This window comes from Paramisgurnus dabryanus, chromosome 19 (genome assembly GCF_030506205.2).
Source record: "Paramisgurnus dabryanus chromosome 19, PD_genome_1.1, whole genome shotgun sequence".
NCBI lineage: Eukaryota > Metazoa > Chordata > Actinopteri > Cypriniformes > Cobitidae > Paramisgurnus > Paramisgurnus dabryanus.
In genome coordinates, this window is record NC_133355.1 from 29,514,551 (window position 1) to 29,538,891 (window position 24,341).

Sequence of the window (24,341 nt, forward strand, 5' to 3'; positions counted from 1 at the left end):
TGTTTTACAGTCCAGCGTCACAACCTCATCTTCTGTCTAAACAAAACTGCTTTATGGTTTTGCTGTCTTGATTGTTTATATTTATTGCTCTTTAGATGAATTTTTATGTGCGCAAGCCTGTAGTGTTTCTTTACAAGGTAGCATCGCCATCTACTGGCCTGGCATACTTAAACAGCAGATGTAAAGCAATTGTTTTTCGCACTGGAAATACAAGTGCCAGGTACTCGTCTCCTTCGATTTTCAAGTCATGATTAAAATGAACGGTAGATGTTGTTTCGGTTTGCTAGCCTTTGCTTTAACGTGTGTTTGCCCAGCCCTCATCGATCGATGACGTAAAACTGCATTTGCGTTTGTTTGTGTGCGTCCGATTTTTCAAAGTCTGTAAACTCGTACAGTCTGACATTGATGGAAACTTAGATCATACAGTGTGACATGGACTTAATTACGATCTTGATCGCACAGTGTGGCAAGCAACAATCCTAAAGGGCTGTTTAAAATCGCATTATATGGCTACTTGTTCTGTGTACCTTTTATTTTTCTAACCTTTATTCTGAATTTTGGAGTTTCTGGTCCTGTTTCTCTTCCTGATCTGCGTTCAGCTAGTACGTATTTTGTACGTATACTGTTATAGTTATATTGTTTGTTTATAGTTGTAGACTATTTAAATGCGCTCTAAGCAAATTCACGCGTTTTAGGCCATAAAGCATTTTTTGTTACATACAGTAAACATCTCCTCACTATCTGCTAGCTGCCTGTCCCCTGAACACACTGTAAAAAACTCTGGTCTCTGTAGACAGCCCAGGATCCACGAACAGCAACAAAAACAAAGTGGCGCAGCCTACAACCACGAAACATAACAAAGTGTTCCAGCCAATAAACGACAAGAAGGATTTGGGGGTGGGAAGGGAGGGGCAAGGGGGACAGTGAGACAGAGGGTAGAGGGAGAGGGAGGAGTTAGCTAAGCTCCGTTTTGTTTGACATCACTTCGAAAGTCAAGAAGAAGTGACGCCGCACAGATTCCCTTAGAGCGCCTTTAAGGCCTCATGTTTACAAGTGTGTTGATGTGGTATTGTGCATACTGAATTTCCTGACGATAGAAAACAGAGTTAAAGTAAATTGCATTTTATCAGATTCATTATGTTCTTCCACTGGGTTACCCCAGGGCTTTGTTCTCTCAAGGCCTTTCGTTGTTTCACAGTCGAATGCACAGCCTTGCAAAGTATGCTTCATTTGGCTCGTACACATACACAGGTGTTTGATGCATTCCACACTTTTATTGATGCAGTTTTCTTTTACTACTGTATGTGAATCGACCCCCCTGGGCATGGTTGCCACCTTGTGGATAAACTAATTACTGAGTTAATGAGTTTGTCACCTTTTGTAATGAATCGTTTTTTGGAGATAAGCATAACCAAAACAAAGAATATGATTATACATTTTACAACTCATGCTTCACATCATTACTAGGGATGCACCGATACCACTTTTTTGGAATACGAGTACGAGTACTTGCATTTCAGTACTTGCCGATATCGAGTACTTAATAAAAAAACATGATTTAAATTTACAGGTAACAGCTTTAGTCATATAATTTAACAAAAAAACAGGACTAGTTTTCCATTTTGTTGTAAACTCTGCCTCTTTGGACAACACAAGAGGCATTAACCCCTTACATGTCGCTCAAACATAGATATTTCTCAGACCGTGGTATCGATTCCAGGTATCGGGGGACTTTTAACGAGTATGAGTAATTTAGAAAATGTGGTATCGAGGCCGATACCCGATACCAGTATCGCTGCATCCCTAATCATTACACTACAGTCATTCAAGACCAGGTTGTGCATTGTGGAGTAAGCTACACCTTAACAGTTCCAAAGAGTTTAAATTGAGCTTTGAGAAGATTTGTCAAACAGTATGTATAAAGGGATTGGATCTGACCACTCACTTGTCCTAAGACTCACTGGGCATGACAGCATTAACCATCTATCATCTGGTGTGTTCACACCTCAGCTTTTTTCTTAACTCACAGTTTCAACTTTTCTTTAAAAGAACCTATGGCTCCCATTCGTCACACTTCATCATCTGTGAAAATGTTAGCAGATAACGCAAAATTTGTCTTTTTAATCAAAGATTTATTTCTATCCGCATTTCACAAATTTGAATTCTAACAAAGCAGTTAGAATGAAAACATTAATAAGAGGCTTATGAAATATATAAAATATTTTGTTGTTTTAAAACAGATGTACTTTGTAGTGATTGAACAATAAAGGTTTTTTTATAACCGATACCAAATATTTGGATGCTTGTGTGGCCGATGACTGATATGCTGAACCGATTTTTAGTTACAGTTAGACTTCTGGTTTTGACACAGTTAGTACAACACTACTGAACTGAACAAACCCTTATAATAACTCACTTTCTCTTTGCATACAAAGTAATAAATAGGGGTCTGAAAGAGTGAAGAATAATATGAATTTAAAGAATAATATCACTGGAATAATACATTGTCTGGAAAGTAACAAACAAAACAGCTTCTATATCATTGGATTTCTTAACTGGTATGTCAGAATAAGTTATTATTTGTTGTTATAGCTTATGAAATGGCTCTTGACAAAGCTCTGTTTATCTATGTTTTTACTCAGGCATTAACTGTATCAAACTGCGATAGCTCACGGAGGTAATAAATAATTAATTAATTTCCACAGACATTAATTTAGATTTTCAGCGAAATAATGTTTATCTAGTAAATGTTAATATAACGTAGGGTAAGTGGCGTTTCATGCGGTACGCAGCGACCGCGAGTGTTTAGTTCTTTTTTAATAGGAGACGTGCAGAAAGTGGCAAAACGGGGGGCGGTTACAGAGGTGAAGCGGAGTTGGTCCACACGCCTTGCTCGTGCACCCAAAATCCTTTTCCTTTTGCGGACACGGCTCTTCATGGCAGGCGCCATTGGAGATAAACAGATTGGCACTAAATACTGCACAAAACGCTTCCACTACACAAGAAAAGCTGTAGCCATACGATGATTTCGCCACTTGCCACGTACCGTGTGAAACGGCCATAATTCTTGTTAATAGTTAGCTACATGTGGTGGCTGTGGTTCAGTGTTCAACCCGGCAAGTAAACAGCAATATGAACGTGAGTTTACGAGTCTACTAATAGTAGCAATGCTGACATCGCTGGCACGCGTGTCGAAATTCTGAGGCAAATGTTTTTTACCCGCATGGCCCTGTCACAATGTGTGTCATGCAATATCCACTTCTCGTCACATGGTTGTAGTATGTATTTACTTAAAACGGCAATAAATAAGTGAGGAAAAAACACCGGAAGCGTTAGATATTTTGAGCTTTCGACCCGGAGGTTTTTTTTAGTTCACAGCAACTGTTTGAAAATTTGTGTCACTTTCAACCGGTCAGTGTGCTTCCACTAATCTATGGACTCTAATGAAAGATAGGTGAATATATATATTTTATCTTGGTACTGAAAAATGGTAATCTAAGTCTATGCATGAGAAGGTATTTCGGTCACACACCTTCCATAGACATCCATATATAACTTTTTCTTCTGACTTCTTATATTAACAATATCATAACTTTCTCAATCCTCAATGGATTTTTACAATCTGGGTATCTTTGTAAATGGGAATGTCTGCTCTGTCTAGTCATGTGATACATTTTGAGCTTTGGGGTTTTTGAAAACTTTTTCATCATAACCTCCCTTACTAAAATTGTACATGTTTTTTTTTTTTTGGTAAAAGTGTAGCAACCATGTTTTTTTGGTGTATTGTTTACTATTAGCAAAACCATGGTTTTACTACACTAACCTTGGTCTAACTATTGTTTTTGAAAACCATTGTTGTCAAAACCATGCTTATTTTTAAGCTGGTGTGTGGTGGGCATCCTGGCGCAATATGGCTGCCGTCACATCATCCAGGTGGATGCTGCACATTGGTGGTGGGTGAGGAGATTCCCCCGTTCATATGTAAAGCACTTTGAGTACTGAGAAAAGCGCTATACACTGCATGAAAAGTGGAATTTTCGCCATAATGTGGCACTGTAGATTGTTGTGAAACTCCAAGTATACGACTGCGCATGACAATTTGCAGCCAACACCGAAAACTGCCATAAGTTGTCAGAAGTTGACGTGGGTCTTGCTCTGAAGTTGTCCCCCCTTCCCCTAATTCTAGGGGAGGCTTTAACATGTAAATGAACATGCTGTGAGCTATACAAATGCAAATGAGGGTAGCAGCTGGGGGAGTTTTACTCAGGTGACATTCTGAGAGGTTTTAAACTTTGATTTTAATAAAATCTCTGGTATCAGTATAGCCAAATTACAAACTCTTAAATTGTTGCTTGAATTGATTTATTTTCAAAGTATGCTACACTGTTAACCCAGATATTGTCTTAATGATATAAACATTACTTAATATTTTGAGTTTTGGACATATACTTAAAAATATATTATACCCATAATCCTTTGTCCCTGAATATTATGATTATTTAAGCTTTTTTTACAGAATTAATAACTAATAAGAACTTTAACTACTTAAATATTTGTTAAAATGTCATAGAGGTTTATGCTCTAATATTATTCATGTTGTTTAGTTTTAAATGATAAATTACCATTTTTGTAAATGAAAGTCACCGTTCAGGTGATCAGTGTTTATTGACATAAACAGCACATTGTACTGTATTTTTCGCAGTTTTGTGTGTGTTTCAGTGGAGAATCAAGTTTATTCAATGACTGACTTAGTCATGAGTTTTGTGTTATAATACCATTTATAACACTAAGAGAATTATAATTATAAATGAATTAAAAATAGAAAATCTTTCAACTCAGTTAACTAAGCGGAGATGTTGGACAGAGTAATTCAAAATCATCTTTAAGTTTAATGACAATCATTTATCAAAATATTTTCTTCATCATTTATCACAATACTATCAAAATATTTTTCCCTAATTTTTTTTAAACTATCCCTTTAAGTAGATTCAGTTTGTCCAGGCCAACAGTATATATGAATATCTCTGTATGTCATTAGCAATAACCAATGTTAGGTAAAAAAAAGATACACAAAACAATTTATTTCAACAATTTTAATTGTTTTAACAGAGTTTTAATCAGGCTCAATTTGTGCATTCTATGCAAACAACATGTCAAACAACAAAATGTCTGTCTGGAAGGGAATGAAGCAAGGAAACTTGTGCAATTACATCACAGCTCAAATACTGTGCATAGTGGCATGACTACAGTTATTGAATTCACATACTGGAATCCTGCCATACTTGTCCATCATATAAATCTCCTAACACACCCTTTGGCATTTCCCGCTTTCGCCTTTCATCTAATTTCTCTTCAAATCCAAGTCTTTTAACAAGTCCTCCCAGAGACTGCACAACACTCTTGTATCAGTAAGAACGTATTGGATGGACTTACTCTTCACCGCTTTCTTAGCAAGGCAGAGCCACATTTCTTCCTTAATGCAGACCTCTGCTGTGGGTGATTATAGAATGGGATGTGACCACAAGTCCTGCAAACCTTTGTACCATCCCGTCTGAGCTCATAGGTTTCAGTAAGCATGTACACTGTCATACATTTTGGACAACCCACATACTGTAAGAAGTCGTCACGGAGGATACCAGTCAATTTCATCATGCCCAAAAGTTTCATTAACAAGTGTTCTGGTTTTTCACTTCTGGCCTGATCACTTCCATGCTCCTCCCCATCTTGTATGTGAGGATAGGGTTCACTCTGCTCCTCAGCAAGGATTTCCCCCTCTTCATCCACATAGTCATCCTATGAAATTTTAAAGGACATATTTAAAACACATGCAATGCACATACTCAGCACCACCATTAGACCATTAGAGATGGAAAAGCCCATCATAAATGTGGCCATTTGAGATTGAAAAGTCCATCATAAATGTGGCCATTTGAGATTGAAAAGCCCATTGTTAATATGGTCATTTGAGATTTAAAAAGAACATAATTAATATGTTCATTTCTCATCAATAGGGCCATTTGAGTATGAAAAGATTTGAAAACTGTAGTTGAAAAAGATCATGTGCATCTCAAACAGCTAGCTTTAGTGCAATGAACCAGTTAAGTACTTTGTGGGAACTTCATCCACTTCAACTTCATTTTAGGATTTTTTAATACTTTATAAAGTGTGTTTATACTTTAGTTGCTTTCATTAGTTAACTAACAGAAATTTAAGAGTGGAAAACAATCATGTGGGTGAAAATTGTTAGGTTTTCCCATTTCAGCTCTGGATTAGCATGTATTGAACTTTATACTAGTATATCCAAATGTAATTTCATGCTTACCACACAACAGGAGATGTCCAGGAAAAGACGAATGCTTTGGTCATCTGCTGTTTCGTCTGAAAAACAACAAACAGAAGATAACGTTATGCATTATAACTCGATATTCCTATTCAATTATAATTTACTATTAAAATAACAACAACAGTGATAATCAACCACATTTAACTCCAACGTTTTTGTTTAACTTGTTGATTTTATTTTACTTTACTTGTTGATATGTTTTAGTATTGTTTAAAATGATAACATACGTAAAGCAAGCCAAGCTTATATAAAAAAATATGTATTTATGCTCACCGTTGTCTGAACTGAAATTCGCTGGGTGCGTTTCTTCAAATTCTTCAATCACTTCTTTTTCTGGGTCCTCGGAGTGCATTTCACTTTCACCAATCTCTCTAACTCCAGTAAAGTTATCTTCCGGGTCTTTACACATGACGGGACATCACTCACAGCGGATTCATGACTGGGTAGCAGCAGGCTCTGTACGTTATCTGACGTAGCCCTTTTGGATTTTTTTCTCCCAAACTCCATTTTTTAAATAGCGCTTTCTGTGGTCAAAATACTGTGTATGACACACTTCAGTGTTGCAATGTTTACAGAAGCGCCGAGGTCGTTTCTTCAGTCTTGGGACTTACATATTTCAACTGACAGCACACTGTGTTGATTTCACACAGAGCTTCCGGCACATCGCGTTTGTTGTTTATATCATACGCATGCGCACACGTCTCACAAGATTTTCCTTATGTCAATAACCTCGCATGGGATTGGAGGAGCCCGACAGGCTTCTCGCCTTCGTCCAATCATGTGCGAGGTCATGGTCACGGCTCACACAGCAGTGTCGACAAGCGTAACAGACGTTTGGTTTGGTGTTTGTAACTCTCCAAGAAGAGCAGACGGGTGCACAATCCCAAGATTGCGGTAAGAATAATTTTATGTATAAGCATATTTTTTGAAGTAGCCCAAGCTGTGTGTTTTATAACTAAGAGGTGTTTTTTGTCTTGTAATTTACAGGAGGCAGTACGGCGTCTCTGAGGCACACTGCAGGCGCTATGAACCAGAGCAAAGGTAACGTTACGATTTAAAGAATATGTTTTTATTCTTGTATAAGGAAATAGATACGTTAATAGATCCGAGCTTAAACCCACACATTTTGTTTTCACAGACTAACGTCGCCTCATAACAAAGCCGTGACCTCCGATTTGCTTGGGGCTATAGAGGGGTTGCAAGTTTACAAACATTGCAGGGTGCGCGCGCAACCAAGGGGCAGAAAGACCGATTGGTGAGCTGATCTGCTACTGCAACAACCTTAATTATTGAAGCGTTCTTTAATGTTTGTACATAAATAAGACTTGATTTTAGTTGTATCTGTTTTTCTGTCTTTATTTTTGCAGTGTTACTGTGATACATGTATGAATTATAATTTTATAATTATAATGCTAGTAACGTAATAGTCGCATCTACTGGTATGTTAACATCAGGCACCCAGCACTGACTCTGTTGGTACTATTTTCCACGCAAAAATTCCTTGGCATTTTGACTTACAGACACCGCTACTAGCATACAACACAATGCACGTCTCTTCTTTCTGCCCCTCGGTTGCGCGCGCAACCAGTTAGTGACGTCGCCGTGCAACCCGTCTATTTCAGCAAGTCCAGATTTACTGCTGAGAATGACGACATTGTTTGTAAGTATAACTTCTAATGTTTTTCCTCATTTCTTGTTTAATTGTACCGTGACTCTTTTTATTAATACCAGTCTCATTTAATTGTTTTCCAGCTGCCCGTAAGACGTGTTATGAGTCGGTACGCCGGAGTTTCAGATACAAACAACCTGAACTCGCATCGCAGGCGGAAAATGCGAAAAGTTTAGCTCGGAGTCGATCCAGAAGAAAAATGGTAAGATTTATTATATTAGATCAGTTTTTTGTCAATGTGAGTATTTTTCAGGTCACTTATTGTCCTTATTGATTGTATTACAGTTGCTGGAAGCGAGACGAAGTGTGTTGGCTGAGGATGAGATGGACATTTGGAAGTGCGCCACCATAGATCTCATATCTGATGAGGAATACGGCATTGTTGGCGGGGTGTCTGGATGGATTGTGCGGCCACCGCCCTCTCGCAGCCTGGAACTCTCCGAGCTCTGTGCCACGCTGCAATCCAGATTAGAGGCGATACCAAAGTACCGGGCAACTCACCATATACGCGTGAAAAAATGACTTTTTTACAACGTTTTTGAGTTTTTTTTTCAACACTTTGATCACTTTGAAAAAGATTTTTAGGGATCTTTCCCGAACGTCTTAGGCACTTTTTGACGTGTTTGGAGGACAATATAAGATACATTATGCTGCTTTGTACATAGTTGTGTGTTTATAAATGAAGCTCTTTCTTTGAATTAACAGCTGTGTGTTTATAAATAAACCTCTTTGTTTTCTCTTATATTCCTTGATGTTGTGAATAATGTAGTACATAGCACAATGACATTAATATATAAAAAATGATAACATAAATTATTTATTATTATTATTATTATTATTATTTATTGGGGTTTACATTTATAATGAGCCAGGGTGCCCAATAACCCCCCTCTTTAGAGTAACGGCCCGACTTGAATTTACTCACTCGGTATTGGCTGAAGCCACTACTTTTAAACAAGAAAAATCCCTTGTGATTGGCTTGAAGTCATCTGCCAACCATTCACGGGGGCTTTTACTTGTTTAAAAGTTGTGGCTTCAGCCAATACTGAGTGATTACATTCAAGTGGGCCGTTACTCTAGTTTTGCTGCTATTCACATGCTAATTAGGCCAGAGACGCTCTAACTGGCCGGCAGAGATTTCGCTGCTATTCATATGCTAATTAGAGGCATCGCACCCGCGCGGGGCTCTCCACCTACGTCATGATTCGTTTATGACGATTTGTGACACAGACAAACGCGAAGCTCGCTGCTGGTAAATTGAGGAAAGCTGCCGAAAATTCGGGAGATTTTCGGGAGCCTACAGGCGCTTACGGGGACGAAAATCCCACTTTTCATGCAGTGATATAAATGTAAGGAATTATTATTATTATTATTAAAACTATTTTGTGGTTACCATGGTTTTTCTACAGTAACAAGTTTTCTTTTAACTGTAGTAAAACCATGGTTAATTTTTAGGGGAGCTGTGAACCTGGTGATTCGATGACAATTGTATTAAAATTCAAAACATAAAAATGTTAAATGATAATGTACATTTTTGCAAAATTTGAAAAATGTGTAATAATAGCATAAATGTAAATAAAGAGCATCTTCCCACCAAACACAGGACGTCGGATAGACGTGCAGATCATGTCAATATTGGGTCTGTCGGTCCATGACCAATTCTGGACATCTATTCGACGTCCAAACTAGGTCCACTATTTGGACGTCCAACCATGACCTTACTTGGACGTCATATTTACGGTCAACATTTGACCTTTGAACTGGGTAATTTTTTTGGACGTCAATTAGACGTTGATGACTGGCCTATATGTATATATTACATAATTAGGCCAATATGTGTTTATTTATAAATATCAACATTGCTGTATCAACATGATTAATAGATATGAATAGCCTATATTATTTATATCAGCACTTTGTCAGTTGTCTTGAATTATATACAAATTCATCTAAATTTACAATTAAAAAAAATCTGTAATTAGTTTGTTAAATTAAAAGTATATGACCATACTAACAATTTAACATAAAAACACAAATTTATTGTAAAACGTGTATAGGGTCATGACCTAAGACTGATGTAATAGTTATCCGTTTAAGATCTTGGTGGTCTAGTGGTTAAAGAGACTTGATTGCTACCCAGAGGTTGCTAGTTCGATTCCCACAGCTGGCAGGAAGTGACTGAAGTGTTTCGGTGTTGCAGTGATAGTTGCCCAGTATTTTTGTCTGTGTGTGTTCATGACTTGCAGTGGATGGGTGAAATGCAGAGACAATCATGTCTCTTTTCCTTTATACCCTTTTACACGGAGGTCCCACAGACGTGAATATTAGACGTGCAGTAGACAAAAAAAAAAGGACGTCACCTGGTGTTACAAAACAACCCCTTCGATGGACTGAATTTGGACGTCCAAAAATTACATAAAAAAGACGTCACTCCGACGTCACATTGCGCAGTGGGATATGTCAGCAGTCTTCCAGTGAGCAAGTCAATGCCCAATCAACTCGCCCAACAGGAATGCTAACAAACAACCTTGTGCCGAATGACTCTCAAACAATTATCAAATAATTGACTTCTGATGTGGGCCAGATGCTCTTTGGGCACTTACCATCAATGACCTGAAAGTTGAAGGAGGTCAAAAGTTCATCTGCACTACAATCAGCCTCTTTTAAATGAGATGACAACTCAACTTATGTCAACCAAAAAGCTCACAAAGGCTTATCGTCCTGTGACAGCTCAAACAGATTCGGTATTAAGGAACAGAATGCTTCGGTTCTGTGGAGCAGCGCTGAAAAGCTTTTTCAATCACAATGTGGTCTTGCAGCTTCACAGCCCAGCAGAGAAAGCTAATGGAAGGCATTGTATGCTGTAACCTCTAAAATCTCATGAGCATCTCTGACATCAGTGTCTCTTGTGCAGTGCAAAGACCTGAAAATTCTTAAGGTTTCTACACAGCTCCTCTCCCCTCAGTCAAAGGACTCTGAAAAATCAAATATATACTGTAAAGTCCACATTCTGTATGCTTATTATACATCTTCACCCAGCAATTAACATTGATGGGGAAAACAGTGTAGAATTTGGTAACACTTTACAATGAAGTTGTATTTGTTAAAAAATCGAAATGCATTAGCTAACATGAATATAATTACACATTGTATTGTATTAAACATGAATACAATTGTTACAACTAGTGATGCACCGAAATGCAAATTCTTGGCCGAAAACCGAAAAAGAGGAAACCAAGGGCAAAAACCCGAAACCGAAACACCGGTAAAAAATTATTATGCCAATTATTAGTACAAATGTATTTATGGCTATCACTGTGTACTAACTTTACTAGGGTTGTTTGACGGATCACAAAACTCACGGTTCGAATCACATTACAGTTTTTGAGGCACAAATTGGATTATTTTTCAGATCAGCAAAAAGGGGGTGAGAAAAATCTAACAACAAATAAAGTAATTGCAAACATTTATAAAAGAGAACAAAGTTGCACATTAATAAGGGCTAACATAAGCATGAGGTACAGAAATCGAATTAAATGAGTCATAACACTGTCTTTATTGTATAAATTAAATATATTATTATTTTTAGAGCCACAGAAGTGATTTTCTCTTTGTCTTGGGTTGTTTGATTAACATTAATGACACAGACTTATTGAGGTTACTGTCTCTTTAAGAGCAAATAAGCAGAGACTGGTTTCTGACTGTAATCTATACATACACTTAAGACATAAACACATTTTTATTATAAAAAGAATACTGTGGAGATAATTATATTTAAATGTGTCCTGTCAATAATAGAACGATTTTATGTTCGCTTGTTTGCGTCTCACTCTATTGTGCACAATTGAGGGCACTTAAACGTGCGCACACACAGAGACCGAGGGCGAATACCAAACAGCGCAGCATAAAAACGTTACATTGTTTTTCATTGCTTTATTCCGCAAATGTATGTTAATGGACTATAGTATGAGACACATTTGCGCGACTCTCTTAAGTTTACACACCAAGAGTTCTGATCTTTGAAGGGCATACTGTGATGATCACGTCTGGACCGGACACATTCAACTGCATGTGGCTCTTTGCGTACAGACAACTGCTCACTTTAGCGCACCTTTTTGCAGTTAAATACATCCATACCGCAGACATGTTGCTTCAGACAAGCACGTGCAGGTCGTGGTTTCTTTTTGCGTCATCACAACATTTCGCCTTATTGTTTTGGTGATAAATGTCTTTCGATGGCCGAATATTCGGTGCATCCCTAGTTACAACTAATGTTAACTTTTATTTAAAATTAGTAAATGCTAAAATTAACATGAACTAAGAGAAATCACTACAGTAGATAAATAGTTCATTGAAAGTTAATGTTAGCTAATGTATAAACAAATGCAACCTTATTGTAATGTGTTTTTATGTATTTTTCTGTTTTTCCCTCCAGGTGATCCATTACATTTAGTGTAATCGTACTGTATGGCCTCTCTGATGTTTTGTGGTCGGTCTATAGTAGTTGTTTTTATCTCTGTCGTTATCTTTAATGTTCTGTAATGTTTAATGTTTTCTGTAAAGCTGCTTTGAAACAATGCACATCTGTTAAGCTGTAATCATGAGGTTGTTGTTTTTATTATTTTAATAAGCAAACTGAAACAAATGCCATACAGTTACAGGTTGCACTTTATTTTACAGTATGTGCATTTAGAATTAACGACATATATTTAATATGGGTTGGTTTAGATTTAGGGCAGGTTCATCGTAATTACATGGTTACACAGTAAGTACATAGTGTATGTACAGGTAGAACATGACTGTAATATAAAGTGCTACCTTAATAAATCCAGTTATGTTAGCACAAACAATTCAGGCAATTATTCCAGGACACATCTGTGAACTGACATATAATAGTGGAAAAATCTATAAAAAGCATTCAAATACATCACAGGTGCTGTCAATATTTTTACAATTTCATGTTTACAGAATTAATGTTAAGCTGTACTCCTCTTGCAGTCCTCCCACGAAGCTAAAAAAATAAGAAATATGTGTTGGCTTAAATCTCACCCAAGCCGAAATGATGGTTTTTATGTGTACAGTGCCCTGTGCCTTTTGAGAGAATCTCTATATGTTTTTTTTAAGTTAAGGTCACTCAACTCACTCAAAAACTTCAGGAGTTTGAAAAGTAACAGGTCAGATGGCAGCTCACCCCGAGCTGAATGTCTTGGCCGTGGTGAAAACACATCTTAAATGCATAAACAATCTCAAAGCACTTGATGCATGTAAAGAACACAAAACAAACGTCAAACAGTGACCTTTCTAGATGCTATTTTTGCATATTAAATAATGAGCTGAATGGATTTGCTTTCTAGTCATGTATTGTCTGTTTAGAAATGTTGCATGGTGCCAGTGTGGCCAGCAAGGGTACAGTTTCCCAACTAACGCCCATTTTTCAAGGCTTTTTAACAATGACAGCGAGTGTTTCATTTGCTTGGGTAATTGAAAAAAGAATGAATGTCTCTTTTTATGGATATGAACACCACGGGAGCTATAAATGTCAATGTGGACTGTTAAAGATTGATATGAGAGATGGACCATCCTATAAATCTTAAAAATCAATGGAGAATGTGAAAAGCCCAAGCCCACAAATGTCAACACCACCTATCCTCCTGTGGATTACAGTGTTATGAATTATATCCATATAATCTTCATCACACACAATTAGACTATTAGGCTGAGAACAATAACAACATTGCCATTAAAGATCATTATCTTATAACATTGTATTTGTTTGATTAAAATCTACTTGCTTAATGGTTTTCTCTCTGGACTCTAGTTCTGTTAGTATTTCATTTAATAAGATTTTTATTTTTCAATAATCCAGTTATTGTTTGGTATACAGTATGTAGATGAAAAGGTTGTGTGGATGTTGTACACCTAATTAACCAAGTAAACCTGTTTAAGCCTGATTCAAATCTGTCATGTAACATCTGTTGAAGTAGTCATATAATAAAGTGCCAAAATTATGCCCATTTTTACAAGATGTAATATAAGTCTCAGGGGTGTCTGTGTCTGGTTTCAGCTCAAAATACCCCACATATCATTCGTTATAGCATGTCCAAAATGTCTCTATTTAGGTGGGAGCGAAAAAGCACTGTTTTCATGTGCGAAACAGGAGTACCCAGAGTAAACCCACACTGACACAGGGAGAAAGGCCACTTGCTGTGATGCAACAGTTCTACCCAATGAGCCACTGTGGTGCCCCATCATCTCGAGATATTTCACTTGCTTCCATTGATCAGTACTGTGTCACGACCTTGGCCTGTTTGTCCGTTTCTATTTGTTTTTGTGTGTGTATAGCTTGTTGTTGTTTTGACAGGTCTCCTGGTGGGTACCTGTCATACTCGTTCTACTCCTCCCTCTGGTTATTTCGTTATTTAACTTGCAGCACATTTCCTCCTTGCGCACCTGCTTCCCATCATCTCATTAATTCACTATTTAACTTCCCTTCGTCTCTTGTCCTGTGAATGACTGTCTGAATTGTTTCATAGTCTTTGGCTCTTGCTTAGTCTTGTTTTTTAAACTTAAGGCTCTTGTCCTGTGAATGACTGTCTGAATTGTTTCATAGTCTTTGGCTCTTGCTTAGTCTTGTTTTTTAAACTTAAGGCCGGAGTATACCTTTTTTCCGCGTCCGCGTCCATCTCGCGCGCGCACGCGTCCGCGCAGCTTTCCAAGTATACTCCTCGCGGCTACATGCGGATGGCCGCGTTCGACACTATATGCAATACAAATGATTTCTTATTCAAATTATTACTCTAACAGGCCGTCAGGGGAGCACTGATTGGGCGACATTTACAGTACATTAAAACATTAGGATAGGTGAAGAAAAGTAACCGATCCACCATTGCACCCTGCTGAAAAAACCAGCATACCAGCAAGACCAGCATATGTTGTGTTTTGGTGCTGGTTTGCTAGTGAACACCAGCTAAACCAGCATCAAACCAGCATCAGCACTAGCATTAGCACCAACTAAACCAGCATCAAACCAGCATTAGCACCAGCTAAACCAGCATAAGCACCAGCATCCCATGCTGGTCATACCAGCATATGTTGTGTTTTGGTGCTGGTATGCTGGTGACCACCAGCTAAACCAGCATAGAACAGCATAATTCTCATGCTGGTCCATGCTGGTTTGATGCTGTTTTTTTCAGCAGGGGAAACACAGTTTAGAACAAACAACAAGAAAACAAAGAACAGGAATCAAACATTATGGTAACAAACATGCTCCACAGCTCTCTGTTCTTGGAAGAAGTAAAAGCTAAAGAAGAAAAACGATCATGTTTTTGCAAATTCGGTCTATTTCTTTTGTATAAATGTTTGTAGTGGAGTGTCCTGTCTAAATATTTTCACGCGCATGCGCTGTTGTACGCGGGGACTGTATCCGCACGGTCCGTGCGGTCTCAAATTTTGGGCTGCACGCAGACGGTCCGCGTGGCCGACCGCGGACCTTCCTGATGACGAAAATGACGTCATGCTGACGCTGCGCATACGCAAACGTCCCTAGTATACTGTCGGCTTTAGGCTTTTTCTCAATTCAAAGAACGCAAAGAACGGACTTGCGATCTTGTGAAGATTGGTCTTGCCAGGCGACCTTGGAAGAACGAACTCAGAAGGTCGCGAGAACACGATCGCACTTGTGAGAATTGAGATGTGTGCGATCTTCCTGCTGGTCACGTGACCTCCCCAGATTTCAGGGCACAAGTCTGTACTCGATGGATCCTCGATATCAAGAACTCCTCCGGGTATTTTCACACGTTCTCTGTACTTGCGTTCTTGAGAATTGGAATTGAACTTCGACTGTTAATGATGACGTAGAGCGATTCAAGGACGCAAGATCGCTGGAGAACGCATATTGCCTTCCTGCTTTTCACCATCAGTACCTAGTCTCCAGTGCCTTTTGTGTGCTTACTTTCCATATTTCTTTGTTGTTTTCCAGGTCACTATTCCCTACCATCTGCCCCGGCCTCCCAGCTTGTGCTGCTCTGCAAACTTCGTCCTGAACTGTTCCGTGGCGATCGGTCTCCCTCTCTGCCTCACCTGTGTCCATCTCCTGACATCAATTTGGGCACCTGCATTCAGTACTGTGGATTTGTCCTATGCCAGCTCACCCGAGGAGGTCTTTCGCTCGCTGCATGGCTTATAAACTGAATGGACTCGTGCTTTGTAATAGACACATTTGCTTGCAATTGAATCTGTGGCGCTGTATGAGACTCACAGTCATCTCACAATCACAGTTCATTAATTCAAGAAATCACATAAGTATATATTCAAAGAATATAAATAGATGCTAACGTTATCCCAGGCAACATGTTTAGTCAATAGTGTAAAAAATAAGGCAACCAACGGCATTTAACAAAACTGTTTATTACATAACAAAGTAGGAAAGGATAGACTCCATCATTAATTGTATCAGATGTGAAAGAATGCAATGTCAATACTGAGCCACTGCAACACAATTTGTTCTCGCCACCGCATGGTCATGGAGCTTTCAATATTTCCAAACAAATTTGGACTTGTTAGCCAGTTTGAATAAATTTAAACACACATGAAAATCCTGTCATCATTTACCCACCCACCCTCAGGTTGTTCAAAACCTGTATAAATTGCTTCGCTCTGATGAACACAAAGGAATTATTTGGAAGAATGTCAGTAACCAAACAGATCTTATCTCCCAATTACTGCCATAGTAGGGAAAATAAATTATATGGGAGTCAATGGGGGATGAGACCTGTGCTCTCTACCTTCTTACGGGGTGTATTGTGAACATAGTAATCAGAAAATCAAAATTTGTGATGAATGACAAAGTGCAAATAGTTAATGGTTACAGTCCTGAAGGAGAACAGTATTTTGCTGAAGCTAAAGGAGTTCAAGCCAAGTGAGCTTTGTCGGCCATCGCAAGATGCCTTTGATGTAGTCCAGCAACTTGAGGAGATGTTCAGAATGAAGACCAGGGCCTCCATCATGGCGCTCCTAAATGCCATTGATTTGCTAGAGAAGGAGGCCAGCCATTTGGACAGCAAGCTTCTTTCATGCCATGATGTACAAAAAAAATCAATCAATAGACAAATCTTGGCTGAAAGACAAAAAGTGCTCTCTGGAGAAGATAGACATCTAGGAAGTAAAAGCCAAACAAAAAGGGCAAGGATGAGCCAGCAAAAGCAGGCCCCATACTAAACATTATAATCATTGCCATGCAAGAGCTTGCTTTGACCTTTGCTCCTGATGAAGTCCCACCACCTGCGATAGCTTCATCTTCATTAGGCATTTTACTTGACTTTGATCTTAATATCAGTGACTGTCCAGTATATGCTCATCATATCATTATCTGCTTCAGGAAAATATGTTGGTTTGTTTGTGTGGTAGCTTTAATGCTTGATAGAGATTGACTGATATAGTTACACATCTTTTTTGTTTTGTTGTATCCTACTCGTACAGTCTCATCATCGGCTCCAACAGATCTCTAAGAGATCTCCAACAATCCATTACTCTACTGTCCACTAAGGGATCCTGATAAAAAACAAAGAGAAACACACACTCACAGACCCTCACGCACTTGAGTTTGACACTTACTTGATCAATGACTTTTGGGATTTCTTTAGGCTTCTACCCTACACAGATGATTGTCATGTTATAGAAAAGGGGCCTTTCCAAACTTTTGGTAAAAAATAAGAGGTACACAATTCCCTAAAATATCATTATATACTATAGGATAACTATACATCACTCATCTTACCTGTAAAACAACCAAAATGAAACACATAGCAGCCAGCATTGTGCAGCAGTGTTACTTTCTTATATGAGGCATTTACAGACTCACTATTACCTCATAGCGTTACTCGCAAAAGTAAAAGTAGATGGCTATCAGTATTAATATAAAAAATAAAATAAAACAATTGAATCTACATTACACAACTGTTATTAAAATATTAAAATTGAATTATTTAATATTAATGATAATCATTACCTAGAGCTGAATTTGAAAAATACCACTTTTGGCTATATTCACATATCAGCAAATTAGTTAAAATGTAAAGAAATGCAAGTGTATTTGGGTGCCCTTGAAAGGAATGAGCTTCAGTGCTGTATACTATTGGTCACTCCATGATAAAAAAATGTTACGCTTTCAATTATTCCAACAAGCGTCGTGTTGTAACTCTCATATTCATCTCTGGCTGTAGCAAGCAATTGTTTATAACCTGATTTTATATCTGTTTGATGAAAATTTACTTTATAATGGATTGTGCTACATGTCTGTATTTTTCTCTCCATCCTGTATTGACTGTATTCTCTTTCCTGCAGTTTCAGTGTTAAAATCTTCAGCTATTATGTGCCGACTGAAGAGGATGGAAAGTGCAGGCATGGAGAAATAGATTTCTGCTCTTGAGTTCTGTCAGAAACTCGCTCACCGAGAACAAAGAGATATTCTAGTGGTGTATTACAGAGAGTACAAAACTTTAAAATCGTATCTGTTCAGTAACCATAGTAATTTCTGTTAAGACCTCCCCATATGGCAAAACAATTATTTACTGTAAATATATGCTACACTGTAAAAATGTCTGGGTTATTTTTGACCCATAATGGGTAAATATTGGAAAGAACATGTGGTGGGTTAAAAATTACCCAATGCTGGGTTATTTTAACCCAAATGCTGGGTTATTGTACCCCATGGTTGCATACAACAACAAACCAACATTTGGTTATTTTTAACTCAGCACGTGTTCTGTCCAATATCTACCCATTATGGGTCAAAAATAACCCAGGCATTTTTAGAGTGTAAATAGATTTTGTAGAAAGTAAAGTTTAATTTAATGTATATAAATTGATTTCGGGGGCAAGTGCGCAACAAATACATTCTTACTTTACAATCCATACAGCAAAACTATATTTTTCCTGGCCAAAATATAATTTGTCTATAAAGTATGTGAGAGTTGGTATCCGCAACGGGTCGCGGATACCAACATAAAAGTGTCTAAAACAGGTGGATTATGACATTCCTAAAATTCACAGGGGGATTCACGGGGGGATAATTATCTCCCTTCGACAGGTAGTAGCACGAATGAAAATATGTGCAATATTTGTATGTCTAAATGACCATTAAATGCGCAACATATGACATTTGACCCATCACGTCACCACCACTGCGAAAGTGCGCGACCTTTGTTGAAGCTTCTCGTAGCCTAGTTGGAGTGAGCGTTGCAGGAGTTGCATAAAGTTTTGCCGTTGATAGCCGGAATCTGGGAAAGTCTTCTCTTAGAAAGCATTTCGAGACTTGTAGGAGCACAGCAGGGGTTGTGTAGGTAGGTTGTATTTTTCTTGTTCTTTTTTCATTAATAGGTCTATTTGGGTATATTTATCAGGTTCCATAGCCTATTTAGGTGTCGATGGTAGGCTACTTGAATGGCGCAAAACAAAGCGCACTTTAGCCTGTTTCATTAGTCAATTCATGACGCTATCGTGATGTTGAGAGAGGTACGAGATAAAAAACTAAAGCACTTTAATTGGAATGATTTTAGTTTGTGTGATTTATGTGTGTGCGGGTACAGGTCGGTAACGGGCTAAATATTAACGGGTCTGGGCGGGTGCGGATTTAATTTTGATATTATCACGGGTGACAGGTTCAACTACAAAAAAAGCAGATTTTTGTAGTTGAAAATATTTTGATTTTAACCTCTTCAAACATTTGTTTGAAGGTTTTTACTTAATTTTTTCCCCAATGTGACGTGAATATAAATGCGTTATAATATTTATTTTAAAATATAGTATTACATAACTTTACAGAAAGGTCTCGTATATTAATTTTAGTAAATGCATGTACTAGCATAGAACTATAAAAACACATTTTTACAGTATTTTCTAGTCTTTGTTAATTTTATGCACTCTAAAAATGCTGGCTTGTTTTTAACCCAAATATTGGACAAAACACATAGGGTTAAAAATTACCCAATGCTGGGTTATTGTTACCCAACCATAGGTTGTAATAACAGCATTAGTGTGTATTTAAGAAAATGACAATTGTTCAATGTTTGTCCATGTTAATTCATTGTGCAAAACACTTACACTGAAATAAACATGAACTAAGAAGAAAGTTTAAGTTGATTATCTTCTTATATCGCAGTGTTAAAAGTAGCCTTTACGAAAGGCATACACAAATTCAGCAACAAATTTTAAAAAGTTATAATCACACTTGCAGCACATATTCAGTGTTTACATAGGTCACACACTTAAATTTACACTTAACAAGTAGTGTTAAAACACTTGTGTTTAGTTATCACCATTACTTTGTTTTCATACACCAAAGGCTCCATTTACACAAAGCACTGTAAGTGTTGAAACTCCTGTACACTAAATGTGTCAATTGGTTAACACTACAGGAGTTGTTTTTAACGCTAATATAGTGCTCATACATGACCAGATTAAAGTATTGAAATGTAATCCACAATCGGGAACTTTCGGAAGGTAGAAACGTTGACAAAATTTTTTGCTTACCTTATAAAAATGTCTGTAGTTTCTCAGCATTATTACAGGAAAATGAAAAAATCAAGCATTCTGTGTTATCAGGTAGGCCTGCACTGCTATTAGCAGACATCAACTGAATACCAAACCAGCCCATGCCAGCTGATCCAAATCATATGCACCCAATTGGTGCCCTATTTAAAGTTTCCCTATGTAGAACATCAAGTTTTTATTGTTGTTTTTACATCTGGATGCTTTAAGACAAACCATGTGCAAATGTATCATTCAACAACATTGGTGAGTCTTTTCTCCCGTTTTCCAAAGACGGCCTCATAGTGGATACTTTGTAGTGTGTATATTTTGTTTCCCCACATATGCAGATGGATTAGTCCAATTGTATAAATGCACCCCTATTGTATAATCTGTTAGGTCAGATTAGTTTGGTTTTCACGTCTTAGATATTGTGTTAGTTTTTAAGGCCTAGTTATTTGATTTGATTATTTGCAAAGTTTGTTAATTTTGGATCTATTAAAATTCCTTTTGGGGAAACGTATCTTCTTTCTGCCATATCATTGTTGGACTGCTTGGTCCCTTACACTTATCAGTGTTATCTAGTTTTATAATCATCCATTTAAAACCCCTTCTCCATTAATTGAGATACTGTACATTTTCAGACTCTGTTGTCCAAGGAGAAAATCGACAGAGTAATTTTGGTCCCCTTTATTCACCTAGGCCTAACTTTCTTCTACGACAAGCTCATATCTCTCATATAACTCGGGTTTGGCGGTTTCTACCAAGGCCACTGGATCTTGTCTGCATGCCTCTCATTCAACTGCTAGATATACCTCAGTCTTTATCATCCTTGGCTATGTTTAACTCTTTCACCACCAGCGTTTTTAAAAAAAGTTGCCAGCCAGCGCCAGCGTTTTTCATGATTTTCACCAAAGTTTAATGCCTTCCAGAAAAATTTTCTTCTTTAAATATATAAACATACAATATACCAAATGAAAGAACTTTTTCTGCAAAAACACCACATTTTGAGCAAAAAGCAGAAATAATTCCATTTTTGTGACGGACTTTTCATAGAGATCCCATTCAGAGCGATCTTTAAAACAGACACGGACATGCAGCAGCTTGCCATAGGGCAATACTTCCAGGTTTAAAAAGTTGCGGAAGGGCGCCACCTGGTGGATAATAGCGGTAATGCGGAAAGACGGAAAATCTCGTCATTGGCGGGGAAGCGTTTTCTCTTAATTGACGAGATATCTCGTCAATGCTGGTGAAAGAGTTAAGCATCTGCTTTCTGTGGGGAAAGAATTGTCATCTTAATTTATTGCAACAAATATGTTAACATCAGTGATTGACTGCAGTCTGGAGTTTTTATATCAGCTATTTGGAGGTGGCCCTATGCAAGGGAAAGTTGTTCAAGATCTTTGTTAAATCTTCTTTATCGTGCTGCCGTTGTGAACTAATGTCATTGCTTGAAGACATATTAAATTAATATATAATTTTATGTATGTTTTAGATCAGAGTTCCCCAAATCTTACCCTGGAGGGCCGGAGCCCTACAGAGTTTAGGTTCAACCCTAATCAAACTTTAGCCTGGCTCCGCCCTCCTACGTGCTTCTGCTTAATTTTCATTTCGCTTCAGCAGTACGTCTGGGATGGCTCTATAGAGTTTCGTTTTCTCCTGCAAAAATCTGCAGGACCAATCAGCGAACAGATGGGGGTGGCTTAGAACGATGACGTTGAGGTCGTGCGTCAGTTTGAGTTGTAGTTCAGTAATGGCAGTGGAGAAAGACGTGAGAAAAGCTATTCGGTCCGTTGTTGCAAAACTGCCGAATATACAGAAGTTAAAGCCGGAGCAAGAACCAGGTTTGCTAAGTTTTGTTTGTCTGATTATTCTGACTTGTTGTTTCCGTCTGGTTTCGGTGCATGATATATGTCACGACCACACGTTAGCGATTGGCTTTGGCAGATCCTGAGTGACTCTGGGCAGATCGAATATTTTTAAACTTCAACAATGGACCCTCCTTAACGGAAGTAACGCTTTGCAATGGAGCGTGACCAGACTCTCTGTACAAATGAAATTAATGTACGAGAGTCTGGTTGGACCAGGCTAATCAAACTTACCCACCTGTGATTTTCTAGTGATCATGAAGACCTTGATTAGCTTATTAGCTTACTCAGGTGGTTTGATCAGGGTTGAAGCTAAACTCTGCAGTGCTCCAGCCCTCTAGGGTAAGATTTGGGGAACCCTGTTTTAGATCATACATGGCCTCACAGCAAGAAGGTCACTGGTTTGAGCCCTGACTAGGGCAGGTGTGGAGTTTGCATGTTCTACAGTGTGAATTTACTCCGGGGTACTCAGGTTTCCCCCCACAGGCCAAAAACATGCAAGTTAGGCAAATTGGAGATGCCAAATTGTTCCTCCCCCAACCTGTGTATGGATCTACTTGTCTGAATATACCGACTTATATATAGACTGGTGGACACACTCATATTTGGACTTGTATATAGACTGGTGGGCACACTCATATTTGGACTTGTATATACAATGGTGGACACACTCATATTCGGACTTGTAAAAACACTGGTTGAAACACTCATATTTGGACTTGTAAAACACTGGTGGACACACTCATATTTGCTATCGAAATATATAACTAATAAAAAATCTGTCTTTTTAATGATGTTCATTCGTGGAGCGTTGAAGCATTTCAAAAGTCAAGACATGCCTACAAGTCCACAAAATATGTTAAATTCACCCACCATCTACACATGCCCATCTGCTAGCTTTAATGGATTCAGCTTCAACCAGGCCTTGCCAGAAGCCCGTAAGTCTGCAGTGAAACCAGAATAACAATACCAAGGAGGACCTGAAGGGACAAGGGAGCCATGTGGAGCCTGAGAATTCACACCATACCAAAGGAGCACACAGCCAATGGGCTGTTAGGGCAAGATGGAGTCACAGGCCCGAAAGACCAATATGCAGCCAGGAGATCCATCTCACACAGCTGTGATGGTGGAGATGAAGAGCTACAAGCCACCAGTAAAGGCTGCTGATTCAGAGAAGTGGAGAGTAAGCTGGGTGGAGCTGAAGGAGCCAGGGTGCTGGGAAGGACAAGTGGAGAAAAAGAAACTATGGAGAATGAAACACTACTAGAGAATAAGTGCTATAAAAGGTGTGATGTTCAAACTTATCTTATGGAAACTTCCACCAGTGAGGTAAAATGCAGAAAAAAGGTTTGGGGGAGGAAGCGGTTCTGGTTTGAGGAGACCTTCTACTGTGCTGTTAGCACAAGTTAGAACAGAAAGTGAAGATTGTGGCTGTTACTATCACCAGCACTTCTTCTGCTGGGCCTTCAACTGCCATGGCTGCAATGTTGAGTACATCAGCACCCATTTCGGTTCAAAGAGAAATTAGGCCAAGGAGACCACAACAGCAAACCTCTATGAGGAGTTTCATTCATAACACACTGACCTAGAAAACACTAACAAAAGGAAGCATTACATAAATTATGAACTTTTTTAAGTTTGAATGATTTTAACATAAATTATTATTTCTATTATTACTAAATCATGCGAATGAATCAGAAATTATACATTTTAAATATAGTACTGAAATTTCAGTAAATCAGTAAAAAAATATGGGGAAAAATCCTAAAATGCCAGGGCTGCAATAATAAAAAAACATCAAATTACTGTAACAATGTGTAGTTGTTCATTCATTGTAAATTATGGTAAGGGTCCTAGTTCTCCCTCTCTTTTGCTTTTGGCCGCAAGTACTCATCAACATCACATCTCATGTCTTCTCTGGCAATGCATCTTGGAA

General features: G+C 38.2%; 2 long non-coding RNA genes across 2 annotated transcripts; both read left to right on the forward strand.

The window, feature by feature from the left end:
- The first annotated feature begins 7,087 nt into the window (after positions 1-7,087).
- Positions 7,088-7,536, forward strand: LOC135779992 (uncharacterized). Its single transcript, XR_010544924.2, has 3 exons — positions 7,088-7,237; positions 7,331-7,384; positions 7,482-7,536. It is a non-coding gene; the product is annotated as an uncharacterized lncRNA (long non-coding RNA).
- A 133-nt stretch (positions 7,537-7,669) lies between these two features.
- LOC135779991 (uncharacterized) lies at positions 7,670-8,545 on the forward strand. Its single transcript, XR_010544923.2, has 3 exons — positions 7,670-8,003; positions 8,096-8,214; positions 8,298-8,545. It is a non-coding gene; the product is annotated as an uncharacterized lncRNA (long non-coding RNA).
- Positions 8,546-24,341: the final 15,796 nt, after the last annotated feature.